Source organism: Eleutherodactylus coqui, chromosome 4 (genome assembly GCF_035609145.1).
Source record: "Eleutherodactylus coqui strain aEleCoq1 chromosome 4, aEleCoq1.hap1, whole genome shotgun sequence".
Classification (NCBI taxonomy): domain Eukaryota; kingdom Metazoa; phylum Chordata; class Amphibia; order Anura; family Eleutherodactylidae; genus Eleutherodactylus; species Eleutherodactylus coqui.
Window position 1 is genome coordinate 118332477 of NC_089840.1, and position 24953 is coordinate 118357429.

The window sequence follows — 24953 nt, forward strand, 5'->3', positions numbered from 1 at the left end:
CATGATATCTCCCAAGGCTGCTCCATATAAGCCCCACTCTCATCCCCCTTATATATATGGCAGATGGCACAAAAGGGTTCAAGAGTTTGCATGAGACTAAAAAATTATTGAGATATGCCACTTTTGTGGATAGACTGTGTCTGGTATTGCAGCTAAGTCCTATTCCCTTTCTGGCCTCATTCACATGAGCGTGAAAATCATGCCAAAGTTACCCGTGAAAAAAAATTGCTAACTGCTCAAAAAATAGTGTGAATGGACAATTTACCGTAATCAAGTCCCTAACTTAATTAGCTGTGAAATTGCCCATTCACACCATTGGGAGCTGTGTGTTGCTTTAAAAAAACATTGCTCCTCTTTAAGGAAAGAGAGGTGAAGTAAAGTCCTGGGGGAACCTCCTTCTCTGCGGGGCTTCCCTTCATCTCAGTGGGACTAGAGGGTTAGCTCCAGCAGCGGCAAGACTCGGGTTCGCCTGCATCGGAGTAGAAGGAGTTCCCCGCTGCTGTGGATTTCCTTATTCTCCCCTGCAGGCAAACCCCTATCTCACCACTGCTGGGGATATCCCTTCAGTCCCGCTGAGATGAAGTGAAGCCCCAAAGTAAAGGAGATTTCCTTCCTCTCTCCCGCTCTCTCTCCCCCTATGGAGGAATTCCCCTGTAGTGGGGAGAAAGAGAGGGCGGGGCTAGAGGGGTTCTTCCAGTGTCACCCACATAGCAAGATGAGAGAGGGTGGGTCTAGATGGGTGGTCTAGAGGGGCTAGATAGCGATTCCCTCTAACCTCCCTCTCTCTCTCTCCCCACTCTCGAGGAAGCCCTATAATCCCATCCTCCACTCTCTCCCAACTACAGGGATTCCCTGCAGGGGAATTCCTTCTCTTCCTGCTATGGGGAATTCCTTGTTCTCCACTGCTGTTCGGGCACAGCTAAATAGCAAGTTTAAAATGTCCCTCTGTAAACTCCTATTAGTCCCCACTGGGAAGAGGGGAACCACCGGGGAGTCTCTTCATCCCTGCAGGGATTAACAGGAGTTTACAGCAGGATATTTAAAATGTGCTTCTGCATTTAGCAATGCAGCAGCACTTCTTCCTCCCTTATCTCCCTTCCTCTCCCATTTCCCATTGTTTAGAAGTGTAAACTAAACAATCAGAATGTTTAGCTAATCTCCCTCCCCCCTTGTTACTCAGCTCCCATAGTAGTCTGTGGAAACTCCTGTGCATCGCACACCAGAGATAGGTCAGGTCCAATCTTTTCATGCAGCAGAGAATTTCAGTTGCAACATTTCAGTTGTGCATATCCTATCTTTTTAGGTGCAAGCTTTTTTGTGCAACTACAATTTCTTCATCCGAATGTTCTCATAGGAAACCATTGGCTCTAATAGCCGCAAGTTTTTTATGCACGTGATTTTTACGTGCATAGATCCCCATGAGAATGAGTCCTAAGGGAACTTTCACACAGGACAGAATATACCAGAACAGCAATTCTGAATATGCTATCTCTGAATTCTGCACTTAAATCCACTCTGATAACTGTGAATTTTACTGCAGAATTGCTGGCAGGATTCTGCTCTTTTCAATTCTGCACCAAAATCTGCACATTAGCTGTGTTGATTTTGGTGCTGAATATTCTGCAGGAGAGCATATTCTGCAACACTGTTGCAGAATATTCAGTCCTGTGTGCCTGATAGGTCCCTGATAGGACTGAGCTACACTAACAGGCTGAGTCCACAGACAAGAACATTGCTGTTTTCTTAAGAAACCTTAAATATTTTTTCAATCTCCTACAACCTCTTATAGGGATTTCCAGGGAAATACCACTGATGACCTATCTTTAGGATAGGTATAGTTTATTGTCTGGGTTCCACTGCTTGGAAACCCGGCTGATCAGCTGATCAGGCACTTGCTGTCAGCAGGGCAAAACACAGGATATGGAGAGGAAGCTGCTAGGAACCCTGTTTGATGGCCATGGCTTGTAATTGCAGTTTCAATGTGCCATATTTTTATCATATTTTATATTAAAAGAGCAATAATCTATAATTTGCAGGTATTCTATAAATACTTAAATAAAAGTACATGACTAATAATTTTACCATTGAGCCATGAACTGAATCTAGACTTTCAAGATCCATGTGCATATTCTCCATATGCACAATGAATTACCAAATTAAGCCCATTTATAGGATTCTCTGACTCTATGATTTGTTTGCCTGATTTTTTTTATATCTAACTGGACAACATCAACCAACACATTTTCAATGCTCTGAACACTCACAGTATTTCTTGAAAGCTTGCACAAAAGATCTTTGGCTTGAAATCGAAGCTCTTCAAAAGAGTAATATTGTCAGCAGCAACAAGATAGATGGGAAAGTAACAGCGGAAAACTTGTTTTCTGCCAAACTACCTTTTGTCAGTTTCTCTCAACAAAAGATATCAGTGCTGAGAGGATTTTGCACCAAATGTTAGCCATGAATGCTCTGTAACAATACCAATAAGCCTGATTATTTTATAAATTTATACTCTTTAATAATGTGACATTACTCACCTGAAAAGCATCTAGCTTTTCATTTTTTTGATAGATTTGAAATAATCCTGAAAGCATTGACTATAATTGTTAAGCTTGTTTCCCATAGTCCTAACAGCAGCACAATAATGGGGTATTCTGCTCCCTGTGACCTGGTTAGACAAAAGGAATGTTAATTAAATCAAGTAATTAATTAACTTAATTAACTCCACCCACGCTTCCCATATAGGGACAGTATTCCCACTAGCACCTTGGGATATTAGAAAGTAGTAAAGCAAATAAGTGGTGGAAAGCTTGCAATACTGTTATAACTTAGAGAAACAAGATTAACAACTATAATCAATGCTTTTCGTACATCCCACAGGAGCGCAATGATGGGGATCTAGCAGTAGTAATCCCCATGGGAGGGTCTTTCTGCAATATTGAGAGACCAAAGACGCTCAGTCTGAAAATTTCCTCCAAGAAGGATTAATTGGAATATGAAAGTCAGAATCTTTCAAGTCTAATGTAGGCATGTAGTCTCCTAGCTGTAGGATATGGAATATTAATTTGATGGTCTCCATCCAAAACTTTCTCTTCACAATGAAATGGTTTAAATATTGAAGATCTATGATCACTCTGAAATCATCTGTTGACTTTGGGATCAGGAATATTGGGGAGTAACCCATAATCCTTTCATGTGCACCGGTAGCGGCTCCATTGCCCCTTTTGTTATATAGTCTAGAATAGCCTCTTCTAAGGCTAGTTGTTTTCAGATACAATATGCGAGGTTCTAATGAATCCGTCCTTGGGAGGTCTTAAGATTTTGATTACATAGCCAAATCAAATGGTGTTTAGAACCCATGGATCCTTTATCAGAACGCATTGTTAAAGAAAGAGAAACTTCCTGCTACCCAAATATCTACTACAGCAGATGAGGAGACTATAGCCTGAGATTCAGAAATCTGGCTTCTTATCTTTATTCTGTCCCCTGTGATGCTTAGTGCCCCTCCTTTTGTCTGAGCTCCTTTGAAAGCGGGCTTTGCTAGTTTCCTGGAGGAGATATACCTCTTCTTTATTCACAGCCTCTACCCCGAAAGTATGGCAAAGATTTCCCTTTCTTTTCTGCTTCTCCTCCATAATCTTATCTAGCTCTAAGCCAAATAGTCTTCCTGACTCATAAGGCATGCCACAAAGGTGGTACTTGGACGTATCATCCATAGTCCATGATTTGAACCATAGTGCCCATCTGGCTAATTTAGTCTGCTGTGTTGCAGCATCAGACAGAAAATCTGTACATCCTCTAAATGCTTCCTTTAAATGCTAGCTACCTTGCTAGATGCTACATCAACTGAACATTGAGCCTACAAAGCCGAGTAGCTTCTACCAAGGGAGAAATCCGTCATTCTGTCCATAGGATCCAGAAGACTAGACCTACCTTTTGCCTGTACGACTGTGCAATGTGAAAATTTCCCAATAACTATATCCACCTTAGGTGGTGGCACTCAAGCTACTGATTGTTCCTTTATACTGGGGTACATACTCTTGAAGCATCTGGAAAGTACAGCACCATTTTCAGGGTGCTTGAACTCGACCACCATAGCCTTATTTAAGGCATCTACTTTAAAGGTCCTTGGCCCCTTTGAGGTGGACTCCAAGACTTCTTCCTGATCAATATTTTGGTCCCTTAACTTGATGTATCTAATCAATTTATGGATTTTCTCCACTTGAAAATAAAATTTCCCCTCCAAATGATTGTCATCAGATTAGGACGATAAATATGTTTCATCTAGGCCCTGGAATCCTTTATTGGAAGAAAGCCCCATTACTGGTCTTCTTTGGTGTATTTTAGGCACCTTGAACACTTAAGGTGATAAAGCACTTAAGATCCTCCATAGACTTCTTGACAAAATCCTTTTGTAACGTGTTGCTTCTGGAACCTGAGATTCTATGGGTTACCTTATTAAGCTGGCTAGGTGTGTGGATTGATCCTGCCAGCCAATCATCACCGGTCTATACAGATAAGTTCCAGCCCCTTTTACTAGAGGGTGCTGGATATTTATCCATTAACCTCATTCCCTCTTGGTATCTGATGTTTTGTGTTGCATGTTACTTGTTTGATTAGTTTCTCCTACCTTCTCTGAAGATGATCTGGACACCTGATCTCCCTGATCTCTGCCTTTTCTGCAGCCCTTTCTCTCTTCCCTTTTATCAGGTGCGGCCTGCAGACATTGGATGTCTTTTGTCAGATGGGTGATATCTGACACCATGTCTGCTGTCATCAGATAGGTAATGTCTAACACCATGTTCCCTGCTGCCATCAGATGGATGATGTCTGACGATTTTGTCCCTTTCTCAGTGTATGGACACATGAATTAGCTCCTGTTTATCTATGCATACATGATGTTCTGAGTGGGGTTTCCATCTGTCCTTGAGGTGAGCAGACTTTAAGTGTGAACACTGACTTGTTTTGTGTATGTCAAAAGGTGTGAACTACACTTTCGTGTGAACAAGGCCTTGTTGACTATATATCTGAAGGTGTAGACTACACTTGATGTGTACAAGGTCCTGTCAGCGTATGTCTGAAGGTGTGGACTACACTTGGTGTGTAAAGAGTCCAGTTCAGTGTATATTATGCTGTATTTCCCTTGTCTGGTGCTCCAGTATGTTACCATCTGGGGCGAGATAATTGACTCATAGGTTGCAGTGAAGGGCCATCCTTATCGGGATCATTGGCCTGCTTGTAGGCAGGGTCCATCTTTCTGTGTTGCAGTTGTCTTGTTAGTGTAGGAACTCACAAGACAACAAGGACCCTTGATTTGGGCTTGCGAGCTGATGTGTTTTGGCCAAAATTCAAACCAATACCTTGTACCAAATTATAGATATTTCCATATGTCTGGTTGTTTAGTACATTGGTAAGTATTTTTCCATCCGGTGTGTTGCTGGGTCTGTTGTCTCTGTTTTTCCTCTGGGTATTTGTGTGCACATCTGGTTTATGCTTGTTTGTTATTGGTGTCCGGGTGTGTATGCACATCCCAACTCCCTGACAGTCATAAAATACATTGTGTTCATGTAGATCGCTATTCTCATTGGCCTGCACAAAAGTAACACCTTCATTCAAATAGCAATGTCCTGAATGGTTGGTTCACCAAAAGACTCCTGTGGGTGACATGCTTGGCACCGTGAGAATTCATAGCCATCTGGGAGAAGTATATCATATTCATGGCAGCTTAAATGTTTCCCTTTAGAGGTGGCTTTTCTGGCACTCTTTTCATGCTCGCAGGAGCCTCCAGTCGACATGTCTACAATAAACATAATCTGTATTAGAGAATTATTATGAGGAAGAAATCAGGTAAAAGAACTGTATCTAAACCAACCAAATGAAAGATGAATCATACTAAATGATGTACAAAAATCTTCCTCAGAGAAAAAGATGCTGGAGTAGCTCAGCTCCAACAGGCTCTAAAAGAGGCAGGATAGCTCTATCAGGCACCTTAAACAGCTATAGGCTCCATCTCGGCAAAAATATCAGCGCTGTTCATAGTTAATTAAATAATTCCTCAAGAAATATACCACTCCAACAAGCCTAAGAAATCAACTTAACTCTGAGAGAACTTAATCTCTTCATTAGAACTTCTGATTGTGCAGTACTTCCGGACACCACTACAATAGCAGCACATCATTTCCGGCATGATCACCCTGTGCCATGCCACAGCTCATGATTTCCAACATGACATACATTATGCCTAATCTCCGTCATAGCAGGAGAGTAGAACTTCCAGCAAACAATCTTTTGTTCTTAGCTGAGGAAAGACCTCAGCCACAGCAGCCCACACAGCATAGTAATGCAGACTACAGGGCTGCAATGTGCCCCCCTTTAAAAAATATATGAATTTTATGAATTTTAAGGGCACAGGCTACAAAAGAATAAAAATAATGTCCCATTGAAGGCAATATAACCATTCTTATGCTGGGACAGAAATAAAAGTTGAGTAGGTCCTGGGCAAGAATAGCAAGAACAACACAAATGACTTCCATTTGTCCATCGCATAGGATAGAAAAAAACACAAGGTACTGTTGGGAATACTACCCCTATATGGCAAGTGGGGTGGGCGTGAATTAATTACTTGATTTAATTAAAATTCAATCTGTCCTAATAGTTCATAGGGGCATAATACCCCATCATTGTGCTGCTGTAGGACGTAGGGGAGATTTCTTAGAGTACTCATTTTTCAGATGTTCCAAATGTACATGAGGTTCAGAGGTATACTGGCTAATACATTAGGAAATTGTATTACCTCAAAGCACAAGTGATTTTAGGCTGGAGAAAGTAATCTACTGATAAAGCATATTCTCAGTTGCCCTGGAGCCCAAAAGCAACTGTAGTTTGCCATAAATAGACCATTTATAGTGTGATACCTACAGAATAGTAACAGTCTGTAGCATAATAATGGGCTGCTGAGAAGCTCTAAGTAGCTTCATTTCCCTGTGGCCTAGTAACTCTACTTTTTAATTATCTGTTTTCAGAACTGGAAGGGGGTTTCTTCCGCCATCCAGGGACAGTGATAGCTAGGTGTCAACCTGTATATTTATAAAATCTATACATAACCATTTTTAATTTCCTCATAACCTTTGTTCTTATCTTATTATCATTGCACACAATAGAACTTATAAATGTGATTTATGAGGTCATTTGTTAAACAACTTTATCAATACCACCAAATGGCGATGTCTACAGATGGATCTTTGGGGCTCATTGTTGTGTCAGAGTCTGGGCTCAACATGAAACCCTCTAGTACTAAGATGGACTAAACCAAATCATGATTTCACTTACAACAGGACCAGGAATTCACCTAGCTACAAACTATAAAGTATTTTTTTAACATATTGATTTACACTTTAAAGGGATGTTCCAGCGATTCAAAGTGAAAATTATATGCTTCATAAGGTGATAATGTGTAATTCTGCAATATAATGTTTAGAGATGAGCGAACGTACTCGTCCGAGCTTGATATTCGTGCGAATATTAGGGTGTTCGGGATGCTCGTTACTCGTAACGAGTACCACGCGGTGTTCCGGTTACTTTCAGTTTCCTCTCTGAGACGTGAGCGCGCTTTTCTGGCCAATTGAAAGACAGGGAAGGCATTACAACTTCCCCCTGTGACGTTCAAGCCCTATACCACCCCCCTGCTGTGAGTGGCTGGGGTGATCAGATGTCACCCGAGTATAAAAGTCGGCCCCTCCCGCGGCTCGGCTCAGATGCCGTGTGAGTTAGTGAGGGAAAGTGCTGTTCTATTGGAGTTGCTGTAGGGAGAGTGTTTGTAGTGAGTGTAGGCTTCAAGAACCCCAACGGTCCTTCTTAGGGCCACATCTACGTGTGTGCAGGCTGCTGTTATCAGTGGAAATTTTTTTTTTTTCTCAAAATCGGCAGTGCAGAGCATTGCACCCGGTATTAGGGACAGAAGTGGTGCTTAGGCAGGGAGAGTGTTAGGAGTGAGTGTAGCCTTCAAGAACCTCAACGGTCCTTTGTAGGGCCAAATTTAACCGTGTGCAGTACTGTGCTGGCTGCTGTTAGCAGTGTTGCATTTTTTTTTCTTTCTAAAAATCGTCTGTGCAGAGCATTGCACCCTCCATTGATACTACAGGGACAGAATTGTGTAGGCAGGGCCACAACACAGTTATTAGTCATTGAATATACGCAGTGCGGCCTTCCCTTTGCAAAAAAGCGAAAAAATTATATTTGGCCTGCCTGTGTCAGTCCTAGGGTCTCCGTGTACGTGTGTGCTGCGTGGAGAACGTACAAAAATCAGACGCAACCAGCTACGGTTTACTGCAGGCTTGCGCCATTGTCTTTCCTGACTGGCAAATACCTGCTCTGCCAGAGTTAATAACTCTGCTACACTAAAGTTGTGTGACACTTTTTCAGGGCCACACCCCAGTTATTAAACGTATTGTTCATTGAATATACGCAGTGGGGCCTTCCCTTTGCAAAAAAGCGAAAAAATTATATTTGACCTGCAGGCTTGCGCCAATTTATTTCCTGCCTGGGAAATCAAATCACTGGTAATACAGCATGCTGAGGGGTAGGGGTAGGCCTAGAGGACGTGGACGCGGCCGAGGACGCGGAGGGCCAAGTGAGGGTGTGGGCACAGGCCGAGCTCCTGATCCAGGTGTGTCGCAGCCGACTGCTGCGCGATTAGGAGAGAGGCACGTTTCTGGCGTCCCCACATTCATCGCCCAATTAATGGGTCCACGCGGGAGTCCTTTATTAGAAAATGAGCAGTGTGAGCAGGTCCTGTCCTGGATGGCAGAAAGTGCTTCGAGCAACCTATCGTCCAGCCACAGTTCTGCGCCGTCCACTGCTGCAAATCCGAATCCTCTGTCTGCTGCTCCTCCTTCCTCCCAGCCTCCTCACTCCACTACAATGACACATGCTCAGGAGCGGGAACACTTCCAGGAACTTTTCTCGGGCCCCTGCTCAGATTGGGCAGCAGTGGTTCCTCTACCACCAGAGGAGTTTATCGTCACTGATGCCCAACCATTGGAAAGTTCCCGGGGTCCGGGGGATGAGGCTGGGGACTTCCGGCAACTGTCTCAAGACCTTTCTGTGGGTGAGGAGGACGATGACGATGAGACACAGTTGTCTTGCAGTGAGGTAGTAGTAAGGGCAGTAAGTCTGAGGAAGCAGCGCACAGAGGATTCGGAGGAAGAGCAGCAGGACGATGAGGTGACTGACCCCACCTGGTGTGCAACGCCTACACAGGACAGGTCTTCAGAGGGGGAGGCACGGGCATCAGCAGGGCAGGTTGCAAGAGGCAGTGCGGTGGCCAGGGGTAGAGGCAGGGCCAGACCGAATAATCCACCAAGTGTTTCCCAAAGCGGCCCCTCGCGCCATGCCACCCTGCAGAGGCCGAGGTGCTCTAAGGTCTGGCAGTTTTTCACCAAGACGCCTGACGACCGACGAACAGTGGTGTGCAACCTTTGTCGCGCCAAGATCAGCCGGGGAGCCACCACCAACAGCCTGACCACCACCAGCATGCGCAGACATATGATGGCCAAGCACCCCACAAGGTGGGACGAAGGCCGTTCACCGCCTCCGGTTTGCACCGCTGCCTCTCCCCCTGTGCCCCAACCTGCCACTGAGATCCAACCCCCCTCACAGGACACAGGCACGACCGTCTCATGGCCTGCACCCACACCCTCACCTCCGCTGTCCTCGGCCCCATCCAGCAATGTCTCGCACCGCACAGTCCAGCCGTCGCTAGCGCAAGTGTTGGAGCGCAAGCGCAAGTACGCCGCCACGCACCCGCACGCTCAATCGTTAACCGTCCACATAGCCAAATTTATCAGCCTTGAGATGCTGCCGTATAGGGTTGTGGAAACGGAGTCCTTCAAAGCTATGATGGCGGCGGCGGCTCCGCGCTACTCAGTTCCCAGTCGCCACTACTTTTCCCGATGTGCCGTCCCAGCCCTGCACGACCACGTCTCCCGCAACATTGTACGCGCCCTCACCAATGCGGTTAGTGGCAAGGTCCACTTAACTACGGACACGTGGACAAGCACAGGCGGGCAGGGCCACTACATCTCCCTGACGGCACATTGGGTGAATTTAGTGGAGGCTGGGACAGAGTCAGAGCCTGGGACCGCTCACGTCCTACCCATGGCCAGAATTGCGGGCCCCAGCTCGGTGGTGGTATGTTCGGCGATGTATGCTTCTTCCACTAAAGCACCCTCCTCCTCCTCCTCCTCCTCAACCTCTGTCTCGCAATCTAGATGTGTCAGCAGCAGCAGGACGTCGCCAGCAGTCGGTGTCGCGCGGCGTGGCAGCACAGCGGTGGGCAAGCGTCAGCAGGCCGTGCTGAAACTACTCAGCTTAGGAGATAGGATGCACACGGCCCACGAACTGCTGCAGGGTCTGACAGAGCAGACCGACCGTTGGCTTGCGCCGCTGAGCCTCCAACCGGGCATGGTCGTGTGTGACAACGGCCGTAACCTGGTGGCGGCTCTGCAGCTCGGCAGCCTCATGCACGTGCCATGCCTGGCCCACGTCTTTAATTTGGTGGTTCAGCGCTTTCTGAAAAGCTACCCACGCTTGTCAGACCTGCTCGTAAAAGTGCGCCGGCTCTGCGCACATTTCCGCAAGTCCCACACGGACGCTGCCACCCTGCGCATCCTGCAACATCGCTTTAATCTGCCAGTGCACCGACTGCTGTGCGACGTGCCCACACGGTGGAACTCTACGCTCCACATGTTGGCTAGGCTCTATGAGCAGCGTAGAGCTATAGTGGAATACCAACTCCAACATGGGCGGCGCAGTGGGAGTCAGCCTCCTCAATTCTTTTCAGAAGAGTGGGCCTGGTTGGCAGACATCTGCCAGGTCCTTGGAAACTTTGAGCAGTCTACCCAGGTGGTGAGCGGCGATGCTGCAATCATTAGCGTCACCATTCCTCTGCTATGCATCTTGAGAACTTCCCTGCAAACCATAAAGGCAGCCGCTTTGCGCTCGGAAACCGAGCCGGGGGAAGACAGTATGTCGCTGGATAGTCAGAGCACCCTCCTGTCTATATCTCAGCGCGTTCAGGAGGAGGAGGAGGAGCATGAGGAGGATGAGGAGGAGGGGGAAGAGACAGCTTGGCCCACTGCTGACGGTACCCATGCTGCTTGCCTGTCATCATTTCAGCGTGTATGGCCTGAGGAGGAGGAGGAGGAGGAGGAGGAGGATCCTGAAAGTGATCTTCCTAGTGCGGACAGCCATGTGTTGCGTACAGGTACCCTGGCACACATGGCTGACTTCATGTTAGGATGCCTTTCTCGTGACCCTCGCATTCAACGCATTCTGGCCACTACGGATTACTGGGTGTACACACTGCTCGACCCACGCTATAAGGAGAACCTTCCCACTCTCATTCCCGAAGAGGAAAGGGGTTCGAGAGTGTTGCTATACCACAGGACCCTGGCGGACAAGCTGATGGTAAAATTCCCATCCGACAGCGGTAGTGGCAGAAGGCGCAGTTCCGAGGGCCAGGTAGCAGGGGAGGTGCGTAGATCGAGCAGCATGTACAGCCCAGGCAGTGCAACAGTCTTTAAGGGCCTGGCCAGCTTTATGGCTCCCCAGCAAGACTGTGTCACCGCTCCCCAGTCAAGGCTGAGTCGGCGGGAGCACTGTAAAAGGATGGTGAGGGAGTACGTAGCCGATCGCACGACCATCCTCGGTGACGCCTGGTCCTGGAGGTGCTTGCTTGTCCTGCGGCTAGCGTCTTGTCGGAAAGGGTGTTTAGTGCGGCTGGGGGAATCATCACAGATTAGCGTACCCGCCTGTCAACCGACAGTGCCGACAGGCTAACACTCATCAAGATGAACAAAGCCTGGATTTCCCCAGACTTCTCTTCTCCACCAGCGGACAGCAGCGATACGTAAGCAATACGTAGGCTGCACCCGCGGATGGAAGCTACGTTCTCTCTCACCATCCAAAACGGGGACATTTCTGCTTCATCAATCTGTGTCTAATATTCCTCCTCCTCCTCCTGCTCCTCCTCCTGAAACCTCACGTAATCACGCTGAACGGGCAATTTTTCTTAGGGCCACAAGGCTCACTCATAATTTTTCTAAACAATTTTTATATGTTTCAATGCTCTTAAAAGCGTTGAAACTTTAACTTGAACCAATTTTTAGTTAAACTGGGCTGCCTCCAGGCCTAGTTACCACTTAAGCCACATTAACCAAAGCGATTAATGGGTTTCACCTGCCATCTTGGTTGGCCATGGCCAATTTTTTTGATGTACATTAGTACTGTTGATACAGCAATTTTTGTGGGCCCTCGCCTACAGTGTAATCAAATTAATTTTTAGCCCACCTGCATTACAGCTGACGTTACATCCGCTGTGTTGGGCAATGCAATGGGATATATTTATGTACCGCCGGTGGCTTCCTGCACCCACCCATGCTGTGGGTCCACAGAGAATTATAAATGCATCTGTTTCCACATCTAAAGAACCCCAGTCAGACTGGGGCATGCAGTGTGGGCCGAAGCCCACCTGCATTAAGCACGACATTACTACCTCAGCTGTGTTGGGCAATGCAATGGGATATTTTTGTGTACCGCCGGTGGGTTCCAGGGAGCCACCCATGCTGTAGGTGCACACGGAGTTTAACCTACATCTGTCCACTTGTAAAGAACCCCAGTCTGACTGGGGCATGCAGTGTGGGCCGAAGCCCACCTGTATTAAGCACAACATTACTACCTCAGCTGTGTTGGGCAATGCAATGGGATATATTTATGTACCGCCGGTGGCTTCCTGGCACCCACCCATGCTGTGGGTCCACAGAGAATTATAAATGCATCTGTTTCCACATCTAAAGAACCCCAGTCAGACTGCGGCATGCAGTGTGGGCCGAAGCCCACCTGCATTAAGCACGACATTACTACCTCAGCTGTGTTGGGCAATGCAATGGGATATTTCTATGTACCGCCGGTGGCTTCCTGGCACCCACCCATGCTGTGGGTCCACAGGGAATTATAAATACATCTGTTTCCACTTGTAAAGTACCCCAGTCTGACTGGGGCATGCAGTGTGGGCCGAAGCCCACCTGCATTAAGCACGACATTACTACCTCAGCTGTGTTGGGCAATGCAATGGGATATTTTTGTGTACCGCCGGTGGGTTCCAGGGAGCCACCCATGCTGTAGGTGCACACGGAGTTTAACCTACATCTGTCCACTTGTAAAGAACCCCAGTCAGACTGGGGCATGCAGTGTGGGCCGAAGCCCACCTGCATTAAGCACGACATTACTACCTCAGCTGTGTTGGGCAATGCAATGGGATATTTTTGTGTATCGCCGGTGGGTTCCAGGGAGCCACCCATGCTGTCGGTCGACAGGGACTTCACAATAGGGAGTTGTACCTGCCTGTGTCTATGAATTAAAAAGCCCGGTCTGACTGGGGCATGCAGAGACACCTTGACAGAATGAATAGTGTGTGGCACATAGGTTCCCCATTGCTATGCCCACATGTGCAGCTCCTGATGGCGGTGGCACAGGATTCTATTTCTCATTGCTTCTGTACAGCATTGTGGGCTATCGCCCCGCCCCTATTAAAGAGGGTCGCTGCCTAGCCGTGCCAACCCTCTGCAGTGTGTGCCTGCAGTTCCTCGTCACGGCAGATGCACTTCTAAATAGACATGAGGGTGGTGTGGCATGAGGGCAGCTGAAGGCTGCGCAGGGACACTTTGGTGTGCGCTGTGGGTGGGAGGGGGGGGGGGGTTGGGCAGCATGTAACCCAGGAGAAGTGGCAGCGGAGTGTCATGCAGGCAGTGATTGTGCTTTGCTGGAGGTAGTGTGGTGCTTAGCAAAGGTATGCCATGCTAATGAGGGCTTTTCAGAAGTAAAAGTTTTTGGGAGGGGGGGGGTGGCCCACTCTTGCCGCTATTGTGGCTTAATAGTGGGACCTGTGAACTTGAGATGCAGCCCAACATGTAGCCCCTCGCCTGCCCTATCCGTTGCTGTGTCGTTCCCATCACTTTCTTGAATTGCCCAGATTTTCACACAAGGAAACCTTAGCGAGCATCGGCGAAATACAAAAATGCTTGGGTCGCCCATTGACTTCAATGGGGTTCGTTATTCGAAACGAACCCTCGAGCATCGCGAAAAGTTCGTTCCGAGTAACGAGCACCCGAGCATTTTGGTGCTCGCTCATCTCTAATAATGTTATAACTTGTTTTACAGAGCAATTGCTTTCCCTGTGGTCTTCTCTTGCTTAGTTGTAGATTGGTATCGAGTCATTACAATCTGTATGTTCCATGTTTTACTGGTTAGGCATGCTCAGTGCCTTAAAATTCGTTAATGATGACATAGTTTCATAGAACGGTAGAGTTGAAAGCGACCTCCAGGGTCATCAGGCCCCACTCCATGCTCAGTGCAGGATTTCCTAAATCGTCCCAGACAGATGTCTGTCCAGCCTCTGTTTGAAGACTTCCATTGAAGAAGACCTCTCTACCTTTTCTGGCAACCTGCTTTGCTCATTGATCACCCTCAATATCAGAAAATGTATTCTAATATCTAATCTGTGTTTCCTCCCTTTCAGTTTGTACAGTTGTAAATGCACACTTTTCATTAACTGGCAATGTAGTATTGTGAGAGATATAGTTTTTGCAATCCTCACAGCCATTCTAAACAACAATGTGGAAATTTGAAGCTTTTTGGAAAACAGCAGTGGTGCAGGTCAGGCAAAATGAAGTTCAGTATAATGATTTAGATGGACGTTTGGAATAATGGCAATAAGTGAAAACAGTGAGGAAATTATGAAAATTTTATGCAGTCTCCAGAATACCACTTGAAATACTTCCAAATCTACTTTCTTATGCAAATGAACCTGTAATACACAGCAAAGGAGCTGGCGCACTAGCATGTGGGGAAGGAGATTTGGCCTAGATCAGTGGTGGAATGCAGTGTGCAAAGCACAGTGTGTTAATGCACATGTGAGCAGCAAGCAGCTAAATGGTGATCCAGATGCTACATACTGGAGCTAGAGGAAAGTACCAGAGCACAGGAGAGTGGTGCAACAAGCAACAATGAGACAGGCAAGTTGACCATAACAGATGGCTGGCTCATTGAGAGGCACCAACCTAGGCAAGAGGAAAGAGGGACAATACCATTCTCAATCAACTGACCGCTGCAGCAGCGGAAACAGCTGTGCAACAATGCAGAGGTACTATACCAACGGGTGTAGTTACCATTAGAAGCAGGCCACACATGACATATTGTGCTGCTAGAGATGGAAGTGGGTGCATAAGAAGAAAAGGCATGAGATTAGTAGAAGCTGCAAAAACTGCAATTTATTCAGAGCAGTGTAACATCAGGCCTGGAGCAACATACAGACTTCTTAGAGTTGCTGCTGATGGGTTCTCTCTCAGTTAAAGAGTTTCTGCAGAGCTACTAATATCTGCTCTACATAGTGGACGACTTCATAAAATTCACGGTAGCAGTCCCTACTCAACAACGAGTGGAAAAAAAAACAGAAAGGTTTTTGTGGAAGAATTTCATTCAGCCTTATGAATGCCATGACCAGTTGCACTCTGACCAAGAGGCCTGTTTTGAAGGCAGAGTGACTGAAGAGTTATGGCAAATAAGAAAGATGTGCAATACATGCAACCACTTCCATGGGGAATGACACTTGTGAAAGCCCAAATCAGAGATTGCTGCTACTGAGGACTCTAGAAAACCAGAAGAAGAAGAGATGGCTAGACTAGGTTGCCAAACTAGTGTGGGTATACAACAACACGGTGCATTCTGCCATGGTGCCCCTTCAATGTGATAATGTCAACTTTCACCAAAGTTGAAAAGTGGGCACCCAAGAACAAGAACTAGATGGAATGACATCGGAAGAAGATGCAGCAAATGTATAATCTGGTAGCCCAGCTCACACTTATAGTCAACCAAAAAATTGAAGGATTTACCACTATATGTGGGGGCATGTTTCTCAAGGATCTTCTAGGAAAGCCTGAAAAAAAAACAGTAAAGATGAAAAATAATTCCTTATGAGGTGTGAGAAGACAGCTTGGTAGAGTGCGGGTTTGCGGCAGTCAGAGATGGAGACAAGTATTTAAAGTCCAAGTACAGGCATGACCTGCGTTTATTTCAGTCCAGAAAATCAAAACAAATCCAGCCTTAGCTTCAGGCAAGAAAACAACAGTCCAGCGTTAGGATAATAGGCAGTCCCTGCCTTTACAGATTACGTTCAGCAGGTGCACCACACAGCAGGGCTTTTACCTCCAGCGGGTATATTAGGCTGCCTGGGTCCAGCAGCCATCCAGTCTCTCTCTGTGTCAGCGCACGCTGCTATTTATATGCAACACTTCCTGGCCCAGCCTTAGCACTAGAGATGAGCGAGCGTACTCGGAAAAGCACTACTCGCTCGAGTAATTTGCTTTATCCGAGTATCGCTGTGCTCGTCCCTGAAGATTCGGGTGCCGCTGCGGCTGACAGGTGAGTCGCAGCGGGGCAGAGCGGGCGGGAGAGAAGGAGAGAAAGATCTCCCCTCCGTTCCTCCCCGCTCTCCCCTGCAGCTCCCCGCTCCGTGCCGGCACCCGAATCTTCAGGGACGAGCACAGCGATACTCGGATAAAGCAAATTACTCGAGCGAGTAGTGCTTTTCCGAGTACGCTCGCTCATCCCTACTCAGCACCTGTGCTGATTGACCTTGCACATAACCTGGAGTGGAGGAAGTGGAATGGATGGCCCCACTATCAACCTGCCATCCATTCTGAAAATCCAGACCCAAAGATTTTTAAAGAAACCATCTCCAGCAACTACTTGCTGGAGATTACATTGCCCTCCTGGATTTTCATGTCTCTAACAGCGGGACATGGACTTCCTGCAGCCCCTCTAGCCATAATAACGGAACCCAGGGGCAACATAGCGACCATCCACTATCACGCCCCTCAGTACCTCACAGAGGTTGTTTGACAGCTTAATCCCACATCTGCCAATCTTTATGGTGAAGCTTGAAGGGACCCACAGGCTTATACAAACAGTACACAGAAATATGTTGAGACCTGGTATGCTCATTAACCAGGCCTCTGAGCCAACTGTCACTGGGTCGCCAGGAGCAGAAATAACACCCTCTGGTGAAGACTGGTGCTTGCCACCCGTATAAGTGCCAGAACCATTGGAGCGAAGAGTCCCCTGCACCTACAGAAGTGAACATCAAAGTTGCTTCAGAAGAAAAACAATCGCGAGTACAACAATCACTACAGTCTAATTTTGGTAGGCCGCCATCATAATTTGAAGACTCTGTGATGAATGCTCAATTTCCAGGATTGACAACCAATGAATCAGAGGGAGAAGGTATAATACACGGTAGAGAGGGCCTGAGCTGGAGCAGTTAGGTCTGGAGAAGGAGATTTGTCTCAGACTGGAATTGGAAGGCAATGTGCAGAGCACAGTGAGTTGGTGCAACCAGAGCCTACAGATATAGCAAAGTTTAACTTGATACCTTTCTGTGAAAAGTCATCTTATGTTAAGCCATTAAAGGCTATTTGTTAACAGTTTTTGGTGCAATAAAAGCCATTGTAAACTTATTGAAAGGACAAAAACAGTGAAACAGAAAGGGAATCAAGCCCCAATATATTGCTGTGGATTTGAGTTATGCGGTTGAGATACTTACCTTGGGTTCAATCCTAATTATCTTCAAAAGACTGCTGTATTTATAGTTAAGAGTTAGTTTCAATTATACCTGTTGCTTTCATCATTGAAACTATAGAGACTGCTTTCAGTTGCATGTAGGTTGTCTATATACACTGCAATTGTGACTGTTGTTCTCATCGAGAAAGAGGTAACCACTCCGATTGTTTAAGTCTTTGCCACCTACACCTTACAAACCAATTCAATAAGTAATACATTCAGGGCCCATTCACATGGGCATATTTCCTGAACAGCACATTATAGCCAATAAAAAAATTGCAGCATGTCCTGTCTACTGCCTGCTGATATTGGAGAGCACATGATATGTGTCTATGTGTGTCCAAAGCAAGTTGCACCTGAGAACCTTGGGAGCAAATTGCATATGTCTGTGTGAATGAGTCTTTAGCTACTGGTCTAATAAAATATTAATTTATATGTAGTTTTAAGGAGTTGAATAAGAGATAGTCTTTGATTCATTGCTTCATAATAATTGTTTGCACATTGTGCTGTATTCCTTTTCATATCTGTCCATACCTATTAATTTACATTATTTGTTCATGCACTCATACACGTTAAGAACCATGTTCCTTTTTAATTAAAATGTCTGTTTGGTAAATTGGATTAGCAATTTATTTCAGTCTTAGAATTTCCTCTCTGTGAAAGAAGCACTGTTAAATGAATGAGATACAGTATGTTTGAAAACCATTGCTCAATGGGGCAAAGAACCTTTCATGTCTCTATCTGCCCAAATGCAAAAGTGTTAGAGATACAGTACACAAGGGTTTATATTTGACATTTGAGGACTTATTCTTGCAAACGCTGTTGGAGTGCAACCACCATACACATGGTCTAAGGGAGTGCACAGAGTATAACTTAAAGGGAGTCTATCTGCTTAGCTTATAGGGCTAAAAGTTGGTGACAGATGCATTTTAAGCTTCTGGGCCCCAGTGTAAAATCTCTGACATGGCCATCCACCTGTAAAATGCTATTGATAATACTGCTGTCTTCTTTTGTGGCAAGGAACCTCTACAGCCCTCTCTGGCTCAAGGGCGCAGATGAGACTACTACCCCTCAAATCTTCATAGCTGAATCTCTGAAGGTGGACCTTTTAGAAAGAGACAATGCACTTTTTGATTTGGATTTCCTGCATATATGACATGGAAATGGCATGCTTGGCAGGTTTGCCAACCACCCATGAATTCCTGGTCAGTACATAAAATAGGGAACTTTCTCTCATGACTGCTATAATACTTTTTGAGGATGGTGGTACTTGAACAGGTAATTGTGATTGCACCTATCAACATTTTATCGGCGTGTGACTTCTCGATGAGTTGCCCCAAAAAACAAGAAAAATTCATATAGGCAACTCTGTTGCATGGTAACTTGTCTTTTTGTTTAAAAGGCACTAAAGCTCTGTGCTCACTGATTCCAAGCATTTTTTGTTGGCAGAAAAAGAAGTATGATGGCTCAGTTGTTAGCACTTGAGTCCTAGGTTCAAATCTGTCCAAGGAGAACATGTTGTGTTCTCTTTGTGTTTGTTCTTCTCCTTCTTCTCCCTTGAAGAAGACAAAACAAGTGTGGTGATTCAGTTAGCACTTCTGTTTTGAAATCTAGGTTAAAATCTGTCCTGTAACAGCATCTGTATGGAGTGTTTATGTTGTATTTATTGTTCTTCTCCTCTGGAGAAGAGCAAACAACTTTGGTGGCTCACTTGCTAGTGCTGCTGCCTTGCAGTGCTGGAGATCTGGGTTCAAATTTTTCCTAGAGCAACACCTGTATGGAGATTTTATGTTCCTTCTGTGTTTCTTTTTCTATTCCTACTCTGGCAAAGCTCACACGAGTTTGGTGACTTAGCTATTAACACTGTGGCCTTGCAGTGCTGGAGTCCTTGGTTCAAATCTGACCAAGGACAACATCTGCATGGCATTTATATGTTCTCTTTATGTTCATTCTTATATTCTCCCACAGAAAGAAGAAGCCTGGTACCTTGCAGTGACAGAATCCTAGGTTCAAATCTGCCCAGAGACAACAGCTATAGAATTTTCCAATTCATAAAGCAAGTACTAAATGTTGCGTGGTGGTGCTGCATTTTCCAAATCCATGCAGATGGATTTGCAGCTAGAATGCTAGCACTGCAGGGCAACAATACTAACCACTATGCTACACCTATTAAACAAGGTTCAGGTTCTCGCTGAACTACATTTTTAGCAAAGTTTGACCCGAATTCAGATTCTACAAGTTTGGCTTGCTCTTCTCTAGCCAGGAGCTTTTCCTTTTGTATACACTAAATGTCAAGCTCAGATGTAGTATACACTGAGTATGTTTGTTATCACCTTGTACAGTGCAACTAGTATTGTTCTTACTTATACCTTGTACAAGGTGCCCATATTCTACTGATGTCTGTATACAGTTGTATTTACTTTCCCGTTGACTTACGCAATAAATTACAGTGCTTAGAATTAAAATGACAATCTATTTGATTGTATTTAGTGGGGGACATTAACAACCTGCTCTCAATTAAACGTCAACTAAATTGGACTCTGAGTGATCAGAATTCTATGCTCATTTCCTATATAATTTATGATAGAGTGTGCAATTCTAATTTTCATTTGGAATTAGGTGTTCTTTCCTTAAACAAAGTCCTTTTACGGAGCTCACTTGAGAAAAGTAATTATGGAAAGCTATTTTTTTAATTACAATGTGGGTGGTCATAAATTATCTCCTGCTAATCATTGGTAGCAGAAAACACATTGCTTTTAATCAAGGGAGGATGGGAGATTTCTCCTACATGGGGTGACTCCACATCCGACCCTCAGGCTGTTCTTTCTACAAATGCAAAAGGAGAATCACAATAAGAATAGTCTAACCATCAGAGACTGGTACGGGAGATTAACTTTAGCATGTACTGTTATACCCAAGGGTATATTGAGAAACACTTTGCATTATAGGCTTCCTTTTTTCTATTGAATTTTCCATGCAAATTTTGTCCTCACTGCTCCATCTAAACAAGGAATATGAAGTTATGAAGTGATTAAATAATGTTTTACGGCTCTCCACATACCTGGAGAATATGAAGAAATGATTAGAATCAACAAAGGGCAAAGTAGGTGTCGAAACAATTCTGAAACAATGAAACAATTAAGCATTTATAATAGCCACACAAATCCAATCATCAGTTCATTGACACAAGTTTTCAGAAAAGGAAGTAGGAAAGAATAGAATGTGATCCTTTAACAATGTGCTGCATGCTGATATACATGATTTTAGGGTGAATAGGAACCAAATTATTGATATTCTAGTTTTTACTTTGGCATTGCTGACCTCACTAACCCCATTAAAGTCGGGTGTTCAGGTACGGGGTCTTTATTTTATGAGGTCTATATGAAGGAATCATTTATATACAGAAGAAAAATCTCCCTGTAGATGCTGAACAAAAATATATTATAATACAGCTGATAAGGATGCCAAAAGCTAAATTTTCAGTTATCTAAACAGGACTTTCCCTTTCTGCACATTTTTGTAAAGGTTTCCAGTTCCTGATGGCCAACGTCAGCCTGCTGTCAGCCTAAGGGACCTTTCACATGGGATGGAATTACACCACAGGATGCAGTCAAATCCGCAGTTCCATGACAACATCTGTAGGTCGAACTGTGGATTTTGATACATAATTGCAGGCATGTTTTAAGCCATTTGCAACTCCACATCAAAATCTACAGGTAGCCTGCAGATTTAGTCGCAGAATTTACTGCAGCTTGCGGTGCATTGTGCAGCCTATTCCATCCTATATGAAAGATCCCTCAAATGTAATCTTTCAGATGGGATTTTTTGGCGTTGGCTAGCTGAAAAAATAAGCATATGACATGATTGGCCAAATTTGTCAAATCATTTGCCAGTATGTGCCAGCATTAAGCTGTACAAATGATCCCACAAGCAATTGCTGAGCCAGAGAATGACCAATCAGAGAAATATATCATGTTTTAGACTACCAATACAACGCCATTGCTTTATGTGCATTGAGAAGTCTAAGAATGCCCATAGCCATATTGCAATAATGAAAAGGGGCCCAGGAATAAGCAAATTGGTGGCAGTATGGGGAAAAGAACATCACCAGGTAGCATTGCTCTCTCCTCCAGTTCCTGAACAAATCAAGCTCATGCATAAGTTATAATTGCACTGAAATAAAACAGAGCCCCAAATTATTTTAGAAGAGCATTGCTAAAAAGGTAGTGATAGAAAGTATTGGTTGGGTTAATGGACAAATTAGTAACCCAATTTTGGAATTTATGAACAACTCACTTTGAAAAACAATCCGGCCCCATTGCTTTGCTTGAAAGCACTTATTTGCCTTGAACCATTGACTTGGCTATCTGTTTTAATGACATGCTTTTTATCCCACTTACAACAGATCATGGTGCCCCATTGATACCATCACATCCTATTTGATGCACATATAAATTAAGAAAAATGACTGCAGGAAGAAAATTAATCAACGCTTCCAACTCCTACCGGCTGTCCCACTAGGCAATCATTTTTCATATCTTTCACTTTTGCTAGTTGAAATTGCATTTAATAGCCACTGAATACGGGTCTCATAATGGTGACTAATAGCTATTAGACTTTAGTGAAGAACCAAGTTATTTTGTTACATAAAGACTAATAAGCTTAATGGAAGTACGTTATCTTCATGCAGTTAAGAAATGACTGCATGAAACAAAATCAAGAAAAGCACAATACTATGTGGTCCTAGCCTGACAAAAATGTCTGCTAAAATTTCTACTTGTAAAATAACAGTGAGTATAATATAGAGTGCCCTTAATTATACGCCCCAGTAATAACTCAGCAATGATTATTGCTAGAGTAGTAATCCACAATATTGGAGGCTTGGCTCTAATTTTAGAGCCAGTTCATTATATTAAGTATACCTTTACGTTTCGTAATTCATATACACCATTAGAAAAAAAGAGCAGTGTCCTGTACCCCTGCATCAGGAGGACTTAAAATAAGTTTTATGTAAAATAGCATTTTTGAAATTGCTTTGCAGTTTTTCCTGTTGGATTTAGAAAATGCTCTCATGTTATACAACTTATCTATGTTTTAATCTATTCTCCTCCTCTATTCCCAAGGTATCAATTATATATTTTAGGCCCATGTGTTACTGAACTCAAGAAGCAAAGTAGTAATCCAGGCAAGACACATTTTCATGTCTTCCTTTAGGTTAAGGTAAAGTTCCCTGGTGCAAGCACTGAGTGACTCCTAGTGTGATGTCACATTTTCTTGGCAGACCGTTCTTGCCGGGTGGTTAGCCATTGCCTTCTATAGTCATCACCACCCCCCCACCCCCCCAGCAAGCTGGTTACTCATTTTACCAATGTTTGACGTTGTTATCTACTTATCAAATCTTCCAGCATACTCTGACGCCTACTCTTTTGTATCTACCTGGGTGTACTACACTCGTTCTCACACCACTAAGAGATCTAAATTAATGTATTCATTGACATAATTGCACTATCCTACCAAAAGTAATTGGACACCTGGCAAGAATCAAAAGTGGTATTTATTTCCATATATTAATATTTAGTTGGTCTCCTCTAGACCTAATGACATTGAATATTCTATGTGGTATACTTTTTACTAACATCTGACACACTGCAGCTGGTATTTTTCTCCATTTATCCTACAAATATCTCTCAAAGAAGATGCACTGAGCCATCTACAATAGTACAAGGAGCATCATCATTGGACAGTTGAGCAGTAGGAGAACATTCTGTCGAGTGATGCTACTCCATCTTCAAATCAGATGGATGTACATGGTGTGGAGAATGACTGGGAACACTGGTTGCCTTAGTGTCTTGTGCCAATAGTTAAAGGGGTTGTCCCGCGCCGAAACGGGTTTGTTTTTTTTTCAATAGCCCCCCCGTTCGGCGCGAGACAAACCCGATGCAGGGGTTAAAAAAGAAAACCGGATAGTGCTTACCTGAATCCCCGCGCTCCGGTGACTTCTTACTTACCTGGTGAAGATGGCCGCCGGGATCTTCACCCTCGGTGGACCGCAGGTCTTCTGTGCGGTCCATTGCCGATTCCAGCCTCCTGATTGGCTGGAATCGGCACGTGACGGGGCGGAGCTACGAGGAGCCGCTCTCCGGCATGAGCGGCCCCATTCAGAAAAGAAGAAGACCGGACTGCGCAAGCGCGTCTAATCCGGCGATTAGACGCTGAAAATTAGACGGCACCATGGCGACGGGGACGCTAGCAACGGAACAGGTAAGTGAATAACTTCTGTATGGCTCATAATTAATGCACAATGTACATTACAAAGTGCATTAATATGGCCATACGGAAGTGTATACCCCCACTTGATTTCGCGGGACAACCCCTTTAAGTCAGGGGGAGATTCTGTTATAGTTTAAGGATGTGTTACGTAGCATGGTCTCGGTCCGTTGGTTGTAGTAATAAGAACCATAAACACAGAGGTTTACCTTGACATTTTAGACAATAATGTGCTACCAACACAGTGGCAATATTCTGGGAATGGTCTGCAATACTTCCAACAGGGCAACGTGACTTATCACAGCTCTAACACTGTACAAATCTAACATTGTTTTTTATTGGTTTGAGCATATGGATGTTCCACAATTGGACTTGCCTGCACAGAATTCTGTCCTGTACCCTACTGAACATCTTTGGGATGAACTGAAACGTTAGGTCAGGAAATTTGGGACAGCGGCCATCTTCTTTGAGAAAACTTGTGTGATGAATGGAGGGAAATACCAGCTGAAGTTTAGTGGACACTATTACAAAGTATGCTATGGAGAGTAACCAATGTCATTAGGATAAGTAAATAATAATACTTTTGATTATTTCTCAGGTTTCCAATTACTTTTTTATAGGATAGTGCCTGTAACAGGAGAGGGGATCATGACATGAGAATTAAAGGATAACACTGAGACCAATAACAGTAAACTATTTTTGATTAATAGCTGTTTCACAGTAACAAGGGTGCATATATAAATACTATTCACAGATTAGGTCAAGAAAGTATGACAGAGAAGTTTTAGATTCATGAACAGTATCTTAAATCAGTACTTAATCTATTTCTACTGCACTTATTATGGAGAGTAATACTCTTTTAAGGGATGTACAAACAGTATAGAAACATGGAAATATCTATCTATGATAGATAAATACCCTGTTTCCCTGAAAATAAGACATATCCCGAAAATAAGACATTGCATGATTTTTCAGAATTTTTGAGGATGCAAAATGATTTTTCAGGCTTTTTGAGG